The sequence below is a fragment of the Solenopsis invicta genome, chromosome 16 (assembly GCF_016802725.1).
Source record: "Solenopsis invicta isolate M01_SB chromosome 16, UNIL_Sinv_3.0, whole genome shotgun sequence".
In the NCBI taxonomy this organism is placed as follows: Eukaryota; Metazoa; Arthropoda; class Insecta; order Hymenoptera; family Formicidae; genus Solenopsis; species Solenopsis invicta.
The window spans coordinates 4,145,688-4,159,860 of NC_052679.1; the positions used below are offsets into that span (position 1 = coordinate 4,145,688).

The window sequence follows — 14,173 nt, forward strand, 5'->3', positions numbered from 1 at the left end:
ATAAAAACGTTTTAAATTGTTTCGAAAATAAATACGTGTACAAAGTTTTTTTAAATCCACGACTCTGAAAGTAGATTGTCCCGTTTTTCTCTCTTATACCGTTCACACGTACACAAAAAAAGTAACTGCATGACGATTTAATTTAAATGCTCGCAGATTGTTGTACACCCGGTGCTATTTAAATGTCTCCGAAAATAAAATAATACATCCTCAATTAATTTAATAATCATTAAACAATAAATTAGCATAACATTGGATAATATCATATTTCTTCATTATTATCAAGAGAGTAATAATTCTCGATATCCTGATACACAGCGGCTAACGCGATAAGAACGTCGACGAAAATTGCGACCTCGTCTTGATACTATCGACAGGAAACTTTCCGATCGCTACTTAAGATGCTCAAAGTACTCCGATACTTTGTACTAAGTACTCCGGAAGATACTTGCAAATCGCGTTGCACGTGCCTTTGCTTTCACCACCGGAATTTTGCCGCATTTTACCACGGTCTCGATAAAATCTGCTTGAATTTTTTGATTTTTTTCTACCGCGGTCGGTTACGACGCTTCCAGATTTTTCAAATATATTAATATTTACTTTTCCACTCTATTCCTTTATATTTTTCGCTTTGGCAAACCTCAACGTAAAATTACACATTACATCATGTATCATATTTTTTGTACAAAGAATTCAACAAAACGCTTCAACATTATCGGCTTGCGATGGAACAACAAAAATTTAGAAGAAATTTGTATCTTGTATTAATATTGCAAAGAACGTATGTAAAATCGATTCGTGTGGATTATTCTCTTTGACTGAATACACAATTAATTGCGGTACGATGTCGATGACTAACATTGATATTAAATATAATATTGTTGCTGTTTGGAACATTTTGCAAAATAATGTTTCAATTTAATCACGTTGCAAGTCGAACACAGATAGCCTTCGGAACGCCGATAACCTGTCCGCCTTGATAACTGTGGGAAAATCGACACCCTCACGTGGTGCCCTTTGCCCGCCAACACCACGCGAATACACATACGCGAAATGTGGATACAGGATGATCGAAAAGTCACGAAACCGAAATATACATCGCAGTTATTTACAAAAAGTGCGTAAAAAAACGATTATTAACCGTTACTATGAGTGCGTCGTCGCAGAGTAAATCAAATGTAATTTCGTTATTTCGCTTTTTACTACTACGTTGTCAAAATAAAAAAAAGTTATAGATATAGTTGACCTGCGTACGAAGCTACATATAAATAATTTTTTTTTGTTATAGAATATATAAAGAACTATTCACGCGCGTCTCATAAAACACTAGTGAGATTAAAATATGTTGCTATATTCAACAAACGCAACAACTATGACAATGGAATATTTGATATGATGGAATATTTGCGTGATATGACATGTGCAATATTAAAGTAATGCTGAAATCACCGTAATACGACTGCGGACTGCACACAACTTTTCGATCATCCCGCGCGTCGACTATCGCAAGCACGGTGCCGGCAAAAACATTGATGCCTTTCGGTCAAGGCCCGTCAATCGGTGCGCTTTTATCTATTGCCATCGATAGCTTCAAGTTCGTTCCTTTCGTGTCGGTGATTACGGCATCGTTCCGCGCCTAATCACCATCGTGAATTGCAAAGCTCCAGCTCCGTATTACGATACGCGCCAGCACCGGTGAGGGCCCTCCCACAAGTGTAACAATGACAAATTGATACTGCAACGAAACGCTGTGCACAGATCGCAAAAGTCGTTTCGTCGATCTATCGCCGTCGGCATGCGGATTTACTATTTATTCCATTTTAATTGCTTTCGCATCGTTGCCCCGTGTATCGAAATAGTCCGCACTTGCGGAAACAAATCGCTCGCGATAATTGCCAATCGACACAAAAAAAATCCGCCGAGATGCACCGCGCGGAATTCGTGACGCGAATAAATGGATAGTCTGACTTCGCGTATTTTTGGCAGTCGTTAAACGTGACGCTGCTGGATGAAATCGTGAATTAGTTCGGGAAAAGCTGTAACTGCGTTGGCATAAATTCAATTCTGCAATCATTGATCGCGTTGTAAGCGCATTGAAAAGACAAACTTTGCGACAAGTTGTAGCACGAAGCTTTCGAGTTTTCCGGCTGCTCGTTGAAATGAATGAGTTGAACGCTGCGGAATTAGCAAATAGTTTAAAATCCAAGTCTCAATATATTTTGGATTCAAACGTTATAAAATTTGAGAATTGGAGAGATCTAAAATTTATTATATTAAAAAAAAATCTATCCTTAAATCCTTACGTGTGATTAAAATGTAAAGATAAATATTCGAAAATGGGGATGCGTACGTTTTTAGCCAAATCTGTAAATAATTTGTGAATAATTAATCGTAATGTTACTTTCTAAATTCTTTGAAGTGGAATCCCACTCTAAAAGTCCACTCTGAAAATCCTGCCAGTCTTGATAAAGAGTGGCAGTATTTTCACACTTTTAGAGTGGGATTCCACTCTTTTAAATGAAATTCTACTCTAAAGAATTTAGAGAGTACAGTAAGTCATTTTTTACACGATGACTCAAGAGAATTTACAAAGGAAAATACTATGAGTTAAGTAAAGAGTTACGGTGGGTGGTGGAAGGGAGAGGCGATAGACGTAGAGTCGAGCTTGCGAGTCGCGAGGCTTGCAAGCGCGGTCTGTTGGCCTGAATGTGTCTTATAAGCTCAGTGCCCCGTGACTCGCAATCCCAGACGGACGCAATCTCGCTGCAGCCCGGTAAGAATGCACCTCGAACGCCGAATGCACTGCCTAATCTCCCACGTTTCTTATGTTTCACGCATTTCAATCAAAAAATACGGCAAACTTAGCTTCTGGGATCCACGACTTTCCGACGCATTCCTAACACATTAGATGCTTGGATTCTGTGACTCGAATCGCCGAAAAATCTCTGAATATAAAACTGTCAAATCTCAAGTTGGATCTGTAGAGGTTTTACTTTCAAATTCTAAATTTCTAAAATTTTTAGATTTATATTCCAAAACTGTATAGAGTAATGTATTTTGAAATTCTCACAAATTTTCTAGAATCCTCAAATTTTTACATTTTAAAAACTAGAATCAAAAATTTTGTATTTTAAAGAAATTGATTTTAGATTTTTAAGTATTTTAGTCACTGAATTTCAGTAGCACTAACTTCTTTAATCTTTTCCAATCGCGTTTATATAGCTTCTTTTTTACTTTCACGCAACTCGCGGAATGAAGCAGTAGTAGCCCGCAAGGCATAATTACGATTGCATGTCACATCGATATCTTTCTTTTAATATGTCAACAAAATTGTTCTTTCGTCACTTTCGCATTTCCTAAAGTAGAAAGTTTTGTTTTGCTCATACTACATCAAATGCAATATAAGCATTTTGCGTGTAGTAATATTCGTAATAAATTTATGATTTAATATCAATTATCAAATATTTGTAAAAATAAATAATACACAGTAAAGAATAAAATGTTACAGAAAACCCACTTTAAATTTTATGTTAAAATAGCTCAAAAGTTAAGTTAAAAATAACTTAAAATAAGAGTGAACTTTCTGTGACATTTTATTTTTTATTGTGTAGAACATTGTGGGATCGCGATACTTTTTAAAATCATGAAAAAAATAATTTGTTTCATCCGCCATTATTATGCGCGTATAATTTCACAAATAAATTTGTACGGATTCTCTCTCGTTCACGTTCAATTAATATCATCTCTCTTTTGCCCGACAATTAAGCGAAGCATTTTATTGTGCGTATTAACGACCGGTTAACGGAATAAAGTGTAAATAATAAATCGGTAACAGAATACACAACCGGAAAGAAATATTTAAAAGTATTTCTCATATTCCTGTTTTAATCTTCTCTCTCGATAAAATATGTATATCTAATAAATTAGATAATTTATGCACGTATAATAAGAGATAAATAATATAAATGCGTAAGGTAGTAGTAGATTCTGCATAAGCAGCGGACAATAATAAACCACGATAGGGAAAAATTCGTAGCGATTATCTGTTGAAAGAAAGAGAGCAATAATTTCGGCGTCGACACACAGATTGATACCAGTTCAGTGCGAAAAAGCGAAATTTAGTCACACCACTGTTTTGAGGCCGATTCCATCGGCCCATCAGCGGCCGGACGTAAAATCGTTAAGTGGGTCGAGCAAGAAAGTTCGTCCGGGGCATTTCTACTTGCCGCCGTCGACTGTTTAGGGGTAAATTAAATTCAGCGGGGCGGGAGATAGACATGTTGCAAAAACTTTGGCGCTCTCGTTTCCTATTGAGCGAAACGCTTTTTACTAGGCAATCATCGGAGAACGTTGTTCTCTTGAAATACAAAGAAAATATTTACAAATAAAGCAAACGTTTTCAAATATTTCTAATGCGTATCATCGTCACATAAATAAAAGCCATCTACCACGTTGCGTGTGCTAGACAAGTAAGAATAGCGCGTGCTAGATTAAACGCGAAACTTACCCGAAACTTTTGCATGTAAATTTTGCAGACGTTTATTCGATGAGAAATGTTGGCGTAAAAATATTCCTCGTGGATGTAACCGTATTGTTTCTTGCTGAACGTTATATCGCGACGATCAAAATTGCTGGCCCCGATATTTCATCGGAATTAATCGTTGCGATAATGGACTGTTTCGACACGCGTCGTGTGTAAAATGCGCGGCGCCTCGTAATTGCGATCGATATATCGGCGGTGCTTGTGAAAAATCGGGGACGCGGCGAGCTTCCGACTTGAAAAAGAGCCGGAAGTCATCATGAAATATCGCGTCGCGGATTAAATGCGTGTTAACAGCGGCACGGCGCTGCTCGGCAATCGATTCCGGCGCGGATTCATCATTGAAACGCGCATCTATAATCGATGGACGCATTAACCCACTCGAGTCAGCTGCCCAATGTACCCGTCAAGCGTGATTGATCGGATATAAAGCTTCATCCGTAATCATCAAACAATACAGCCAAGTGAAACGCATCGCGAGTGTAACTGACGGATGAGAAATAATGTTGTAGCGATCTGCGCACGGATGTTAATGTTTTTTACATTAGAATTAAAGATAAGATCCGCAAGTTAAATCATCGATATTATATAGTTGATGCAATTAATAAGAAAATATAAAGATATATAGCCAGAACGTTTATTATTCTAGTGTCTATTAATTATAGAAATATAATGAAAGTATAGTAATACATTAGTTATATATTTTCTGCGCAACAGTCGTCTTTTCCCAAGAATAAACACATGTTGAATTCAATTTTTCATGTTTACGTTAAAGTTTGGAAAGACTTTTTTGTCAAGCCATTTTGGAGCGAGTAAAAATATAGCTACGAGAAAGAATTTTGCGATGTTATTTTGCCCCCATTGGCGAAAGGATACGGTTCGGCTTTGCAGCAGCCTGTATCGTCGGATATTAGCGGCGATGGCACGGTATCACGGTGGTATGATCTCGTGAATCCGAACGATAAAACGCGATGGCGTTTTGCACACAGGCACATTCGCGCGATCGGCCGTATATACACGCGAAACAGACACCAAAACCATGGTCTGACGAGGCGCAGAAAGTGTTGCACGCAACGCGTATAAATAAGCAGCTGTCCCGATATCCATATCTGTATGCGCAAATTTTTCGAGAGCGGAATGCTCGAATATATTTCGCAGTCTCCATACGTGTTCGTCAAAATTATTAAATGCAAAAAATAAATTCGGAGATCAACGATAGTGATCTCTAAGTTGTTTAAAATATATTTGGAAGATTTTACGTACATATATAGCACTGAATTTGATTCTATGTTATTTATGTCAAAATTTGAATATATTTTCGAAAGTAGATAGAGAATTTTGAGACACTAAAAGAGTTCTTGAATTCACTTCCAATCATTTTTTAATATCGACATTACAAAAATTATTAAGTTCTAATATTTACAAATCTTTAAATCATGTGTTTGTCGTGCGCAAAATTCTGAAATTTTCACGTTATCGCATCTGATAGAATGCTGAAATAATTTCCCTTTTAGATGCTAAATCTGCGGTTATTCGGATATGCTTGCTTTGATTTTGATTTGGGAGATTGCAAACTGCATCACATTTCACAGAAGTACAGCTAACATGTACACATATGTACATACATATCCATATATATACATATATCGTTGATTAATTGATGATCTATTTGCAGAATATATTGTCTCAATTGATCCAAAAATCATAAATTTTCATAATTTGTATTTATAAGGTTATAAAATATCATGAATTTCGAATATTTTTATTTTTGACGTTTTCAGCACATAAAATCATCAAATTTAAAAAGAATTATAATAACGTTGAATCTTTGCGACCTCGTATGACAGGATCAACCGATATAACTCGCGGAAATGACGAGCGCGACGTGCTGTGAAATGACACGATGTTGAATATCGGTGTCCTGAAGATAAGTTGCAGGACCTTCCGTTGATACGCGAGACCAAATTTCACGGTTCCCAACACGCGGACTTGTGCTGTCTATGTCAAAATTGAAGGCGATGCGCTTGATCGCAAATACTGTCGATAAACATTTGATCGCGCAAACTACTATGCGCTGAGTCGATCACAGAATCATCTCTATCGAATATCTAATAAAAGAAAATGAAAATATGATGAATAGATTGACGAAATAAAAGTAAATTTAAAAAATAAAAGAAAGACAAAAGGTATAAAAAAAAGTTCAACGAAAAAAGGGAAAATTGCGATAGTATTTGGAATTAATTAACATTATTTTTTTTATCCAATGATATACGTGTTTTAAAATCAAAGAAGGTTTAAAAACAGATAAAATTGATTGTTATAATTAAATTATTCACAAAAAAACCAATGTTATATTTACATAAAAGACAAACAATAATGCTTGAATAAAAATGTAAAAAAGGTTATTGATGCTGTGAGATGCTGCACATGTTACGTGAGAGAGAAACTTGTGAATATAATTTTATTAACATCATTATGAATTGAGCAGTTTTCCGCTATTTCGTAGAAGGGATAAAGAGGATTGAAGATGATAAAGAGAAAGAAAGCAGAATTAAAATTAAAGCCATGTAAAAGCTCAAAGTGGAAAATAACGAAAATGGCAACTAATAGAATTAGCGACCGAAGCATTTCCTCGCTGGGATAAGAGTCGAAGGGGTTATAAAAGGGTAGAAGTCAGGCTGGGGAAAAAAAGTGAAGAAGGCTCGAATGAATTTTATTTGCCGTGAGCGTCATTATGGCAACCAATAATTTCCGCGAGATGATCAAGAAATTTCTAAATATAGAAGTTGTTCTTAATTGTCGATAGAAGTTTTCATCTTTTTTTTCTGAAAAAATCAAAATTGTCATAAACATTAATAAATTATGATTTTTGATACTTAAAAAATAAAACAACTAAATCATTTTTTGTGATCTCTGTGCAAGAGAAAAGAAAAAGATATATTAAAAATCCTTCTTCCTTTTGAGTTATAAAATAGAATCTTGCATTGATCGTACTAACATTTTCCATAAAATTGGTTTTTCTATTTTATTTTCTATAAAAGCAGCTCAATATAAAACTGTAAGATCGCACGGATCGACCTTGCTAGATGCAAAACGAATGTATGCATTTATCAGTAGTAGCTACAATTTATGCCCGCTTGCTCGAGAAACTAATTAACTACTTTTCGCGAGGAGAAGTCTTTTCCAAGCGGCGATCAAACCGTTTTATCTACGGGCACGCTTTATCACATACATGAATACACAGACAAACGTAATAACGGATATGCGGGCAACGGAGCAAATGTATCGAAGTGTATTTCGCAAAAGGGGTAGGAGTTCGATACACATGTTTTGTTGCGCAATTAATTATATCTATTAGCGAATCGTGCCCGCGTCAATAAACGCCGACCAAGCGCAGGTATAATTAAATTCACGAGCCAACGACAATACTACCCACGCATGCCTAAACGTCGATACGTTATAACGTACTAATGTTCGGAAATTGTCGCGTGGCCTGTCATCGGTTTCGGGATCCCACGTGTTTTGCCAGTATAGGAAATTTGTCTCACGACAGAAGCTCGTACTCTCTCCCATCTATTTTGTTAAATAAACTTTTGTTCGATAAAAATTTATCGCCAAGTTATTTTTTTTATTTTATTTATCTTCTCGTCTTCTATTTTTGAATTTGACACACGTACATAACATGTTTCTTTTCCACATCTAGAATAAACGTTATGAAACACGAGAATCGATTGTAATTTGATTAGTGATAAAGAAAACGTTGTTTGTAGGCAAATTTGTAGGCAAGGCAAACGTTAAAGACGCGAATTAAATCAGTAAATTTACTTATTTTTAGAGGAATTGTTTGAAACGATAGTAATTTTGAATCGATCCGACAATTTCATGTCAAATTGAATCCAACTGAAAATTAACAGTAATGCAAACATCTATTCATCATGCATTTGCAATGTCTAGCAATATACAAAATACATCACGAAATTTCAGTTTCTAACTTTAGATGAGTTTTTTTTTTTTAGTAATGTATATCAATCTGGGTAACGAAGCGAAATATCCAGAAAAAATTAATTAACAAGACATATCTTTCTTTGCGTATTACATCATGCGTATTATACCACGCGGACAGATATGAACATTATATTTTCCGTGTTCTATGTTCCTAATAATGCTTGTCCAGCTACAAGCTCGTGTTGGAAATGTGTACTGTTTAAAAAATAATAATGTTCGTTGCACATGACTGATGTAAAATACGAGTTGAATAGAACGTTACGTCCTTTGAGACTACAAGTGACATTTCACATCGCGAAACTTGAGTGTATTTTACTTTTAATTATGAACATGAGGAGAGACTATTTAAAAATTTTCTACCGCTAACTTTTAATTAATGTGAGTATTGCATGTGTTACATAATATTTTACACCGTATCAGTTTTCTCGCTATTAGAAGAAATGTCTCATTGTCAGTTAAATGCATTGTATAAAAAAAGAAACTGTTTCAGATTTCCTTTTATCTCATTATAAATAAGATTTTATATTTAGAAATCATCATTAATCACATTTAAATATTAAAAATTAACAAAGTTATAAAGAAGATAAATTCAGGAAAAAAGTCATTACATATACGCGCACACATTCCCTTGAATTATTATACCGCGATGAATAATCACAAAAGACTAATTTATGCAACAAAGGAAAAATTTTTCCAGATGACGCATCTATCAAAAAAATCAACACAGTGTTTTCATCCGAACGTAGAGACCGTAAAACTTTTTGAAAATTTGCTACATAGTTTTTTGTATGCGCACGTGTGTGTGTGTACGTATGTACGTGTCTGTCCGTTCCTCGGGTGGCGCGATGCATGCGCTAAATGATGGCCCTCGGCAAATAGAGACGGCCGAATGCCGATCGAATTGAATTTGCGATTCAGTCGCGATCGCGTAATGACCAGGGCGGTAATCGAAAACGCGCTCGGGGTCGAATTAAAGCTCTGTCGAGTGAGAGAGAGCTGGAGAAAGACGGAGGCACACAGAGGGTGAACTCTATCGATCAATCAGCCATAAGTAATGCGGAGCTTTTGATGGCTTACCGTTTCATTGCGGACGGAAAGAGCCGACCGGCATGCTATCACATGGAATGCGACTTTAGTCGCATTAAACACCAATGCCTGATGATGATAATTGTTGATCGATGACGCACTCGACGAATTGTTTCGGTCTCGCGAGAGTAACTCTGGCATTATATCCACATTGGTTTGTCACATGATTAGGATCGAGTGTATCAATGTTAATTGTCTAACTGTAAAAATAGTCGATCAATTTTATAAATCGGTGTTATCAAATATTTTTTGTCAAGTAGAACATACAGTCTAAAAAAAAAAAAGATCGATACAATATTAAAGAATAAAAGATTAATATTGGAGCTTTGGTTGCACGAGTTTTGGTTGCTTCCAGCGATACGGCTGAATATAACAGATGAATATTATGCCCCGCGAATATTGTATGTTAAAAGTATTTCATTACAAACGATCGTAACGCAAAGCCGCGTGACATTTGCGTTTATTCCTCGATCAATGCTGTGTTATTGATAACATACGAAATTTCTCGCATTTGCATTGTAAATGCATGAACAGAGTCATTTTCTGTGCCCGCGAGCTATATAAAAGAAATAATTGAACGGATTCGCATTGTATGAGGCATTACGTGGTTCGCCAGACACTATTCTGATTTATCCCAAATAATTGGCTGGTTACATCTCCAAAGTATAGCAAACTGTTTATATTATTATTTGCTCGTTATATCGGATATTGCTCTTTTCGTACTTTGCTCTGATTTAACCGAGAGAAATAAACCACAAAGTATAAAAAATATTAAGTGTAAAAGTTATAAATACCTGAACGCGTTTCTCATAAAGATAAATATTAGTAATGATATATTGATTTTGAAACTAAATACTGGATGAATAATTAAAGAGAGCCAACGTTCATCGTATAATGTGTATTACTTTTCAACAAGTAAAATTAAACTAAAAATTCGGTTGTTTTCCTAAAAAAAAATATATATATATATTCTATCGAAATTAAATTGCACTCAAATTCGGCGTGCCACTTCACACAACTAATATGAACGCAAGTAGAGCATACAGGAAACGTTAACCCAGGTCAGTTAACCTCGGGAGATCCCTTTGCTGCCTTTCACACGTAGGGCTATCGAGGGTGATCGGAAGTGTCTTTATCACGAGCATGCTGCTCGTTGAAGCTTATAACTTTCACCTTTATCATTCTCACCGCTCGAAGCCGGAAGCCCTTTGTCTCTTTGTCTTCTCTCGTCTTCTCTTCGTTTGCTCACCGACGAAGCGATGCGTAAAGCGTATTTTTAAAACCAGATTGTTGCTCCCAAAAATATCTTTTCTTTTCCCGTCGAAATGATTATCTTTCTTTCATGCAAGCTTAATTTTTTTTACATACTTTATCCACTACTGGCATAAATATTAATTTATTAAAAAGAATCAGAATCGATTACACATAGGTACATATACGTAAAAGATGAAATTTTGCCAAACTTTTTATAAATTTTTAAGTAGCCTGTCACATAAAAAAACAAGAATTATTTAAAAAATATTCCATTTATTATATTTTTATTAAGGTGAAGAAACTCTACGGTGCAAGTAAATAGGTCAATATGCCACGTATTTTCTCATAATAATGTCAGGATCAGCAATTGAAAAGTAAGGATTGCACTGCGCGACAGGCGGATCGTTCAACACGATTCCCTTTCTCGCGATCGACATTACCCGTTTTCCAGGCATCGGAGCTGCAGAATCGATTCCCATTCCGATGGCGTAATATTCGTCAGGCACGAGAGAAACGGCTGGCGGCCGCATTACACGGCGCAGCGCCGGCTTTCGTTTACGCGAGAACTAGCTGCCCCTCGTCTCACTTTCGGTGCTCAGGTGGCAGGGGGGGAGATGGAGGATACTCGAAAAGTTTAAGGCTCGTAATAAATGGCTCTCGGCGCCCCTCGTCCGTCGAGGCCCAGCGCGCCAGGATATCATTAATTAACAGTAATTAACGCGCGCGCCGACCACCCCTCGACAAAGTTTCCGCCGGCAGTCGCGCGTCTTGTCGATGAGGGATGAAATCCGCACGCGAACTGTTCCGACGAGTTCGGCGAGCTATGTATCGAGGAATATCGTCAATGAACCAAAGTCATCTATAACGGCTGAAGCTGGAATACATATTTCTTATCGGGATAACGTCCGGTATAATATCGCACCCGCTCAGTTAAAATAACGCGTCATATTTCACGAATCTGACACGGGGGAAACTACTCAATCGCCGGAAAATTATTACGCATATGCAAACAAAATTTTACTTAAACATTAAAAAAATGTTTTACCGATCAATGTCAATAAAAAATAATGGGCACGGAAGGTGGATTGTTCTGTTAAAGTAAGCTAAGCAGCAAGATGGTTGTTTCTAATGTCGACGAGATTGGACGTCATTGATTAGCGATAATGCAATATGGTACATTAATTTTCATTAACTATCGGATATCGAACTTCGCTACCATGTTGAGCGACCCTCGAATATTCTCGAAGGAGGTCCCTGTATCGCATCGATTTCCCCTTGAGAGATCCTGTGTCCTCAATGAGTAGATAACAGCAAGTTTAGAGAGACTCGCGAGTCATATATCATACAAAAATAAACTACATGCATAATCACCCTCAAGAATCCGTTCTATATTATTATGTATAATAATTATATTGTAAATTGTAAAATACACTTATTATAATATCGCAACATTTATTTTGTTACTATTAATATTGTTTTAATTAATACGTAGAAAATTTTTAAAGAGTTTAAATTAAAAAAAATATATGTGTGCAATATATTTCTTTTGTCACCAAGAGTGAAAAGAGTCAAGAATGTCTCCTTCTTTGGTAGAAAATTTTTTCGCATTTTAAGCGAATTATTCTAACAAAGTTCATTAGAACGCAGTAAGCCGGTTTCTAGGTAGAAATTAAATTAACTTTAAATAATTTGCTGTCACGTAATAAATTCTAAATTCACCTTCCTCACCTTTGAACTTATCCACGAAGCAATTGCGGAATGCACATTGTCAATGGTGTTGAATCGTCATTGCGTGATGCGAATGGTTTATGGAAAATAATGCACGGCGTTTTACATTTCGTAATATTCCGCGCAATTTTTACATACTTCTTGCAGCATTACCGAGAAGCGAAATTCGCGAACGAGAACCTCGGCAATTGGTGAACGCCCAATCCGGCGCGACGTAACGATTCTTGTGAATTTCATCGTAACTGCTCTTTGAACTCGCGCGAACGTTCTGCTCGTTTCTCGAGAACGAGGCCAGAAATCGTAACACTGTATTGCTTGTCTGCAAATTTTCCCTGCCATGTAATTTACGCCATTGTAATGGCCGTTGTTCCGATAAGCGGCCGCATCTTCAGGTCAAGGAAAATGGACGACGAAACCTTGTTTTTTTTTCTCCCAAAGAAAAGAGAGTGCACCTACGCAGTCGGTCGTAAACAGTTTAAAAAGTCGGGTAACTGTACAATTCTTTTAGAAACTATCGTTCTCAGAAGACAGAAATCTACGATTAAGATACGAGAAAAATAATGGCATTGCAAATAAAAAAAAAAGATTAAATTAAATTAACTAGAGAAAAAAATAAGTATAATGCACAGAGAACAAAAACGGAAAACTTCCGTTTTAAATTAGAGGATGTGGCAAACATTAATTAGCAATAAAAACGTTACAATTTATTTTATAATTCACTTTGGCATTGCCACTCCATGAGGTAACACACGTTTATTACTCTGCCGTATGTACAAGTTTTTTATTTATTGTCCGTTAAAGAAAATATAAGGTGTCGCTATCTCCCACATAGATTGTTCACGTGACCGAAGACCTGTGTGGTGTAGATTCGTGGATTATGTCGCGTCAAAGAACGCAACGAGAGAAAAAGAGAGACCACGAGGAAAAACGAGAAGGCAAGGAGAGAGAAAAACAGTCGAGAAGCAACGAAAAAGTGTTTCATTTAACACGAACGTGACCATGTGAGGCCGCGATCGCCGTTAAGCCGATTTACGGGCGCACGTGCGAGAATTCCGCGGGCGCAACGGGACGGATAATGACGTTAAGAGGATCCACAGGAGCTTCCGTACTCACGTGTCGTGTTTGCGAGATCTCACGTTCGTCTTCGTCACCGTGAAACACGTCACGTTCGCGTGTGTCGTGTCGCCTCGCGGCGCGACGCGGCCGGCGACACGCTTCGAAGCGCATCGCGAGATGCATCCAAGAATCGAGCTATCGCGATTCTCGCGAATCACGTCGTCGCCAATTCGTACGGAATCCCGGACATCGAAAATTCGTAAAGAACCAGTGAATTTTTTTATCGCAGCTTATAACCGATATCTCGACTAAAATTTGATTGTGTTAAGATAAAAAATAGTGTAGATTTGGTGATTGTAATAACGAGGTGCTTTCGACGTTATTGTGCTCGTTTTGTAGCAACGGTAGTGCGCTCAAGTAATTCGTTGCATTTTACATGAATTTTTATTTGAAATTTTAGTTGTCTACTTTAGACAATTCGTAATTCGTATCTTAATTCAAGTA

General features: G+C 36.8%; 2 protein-coding genes across 2 annotated transcripts in view; one reads left to right on the forward strand and one right to left on the reverse strand.

Moving 5' to 3' along the window:
* Positions 1 to 14,173, reverse strand: part of LOC105203218 (BTB/POZ domain-containing protein KCTD3) — a 57,525-nt gene that overhangs the window by 22,703 nt on the left and 20,649 nt on the right. The gene's annotated exons all lie outside the window — the stretch shown is intronic.
* LOC105204163 overlaps positions 1 to 14,173 on the forward strand; it is a 36,232-nt gene that overhangs the window by 9,378 nt on the left and 12,681 nt on the right. The window lies entirely within an intron of this gene.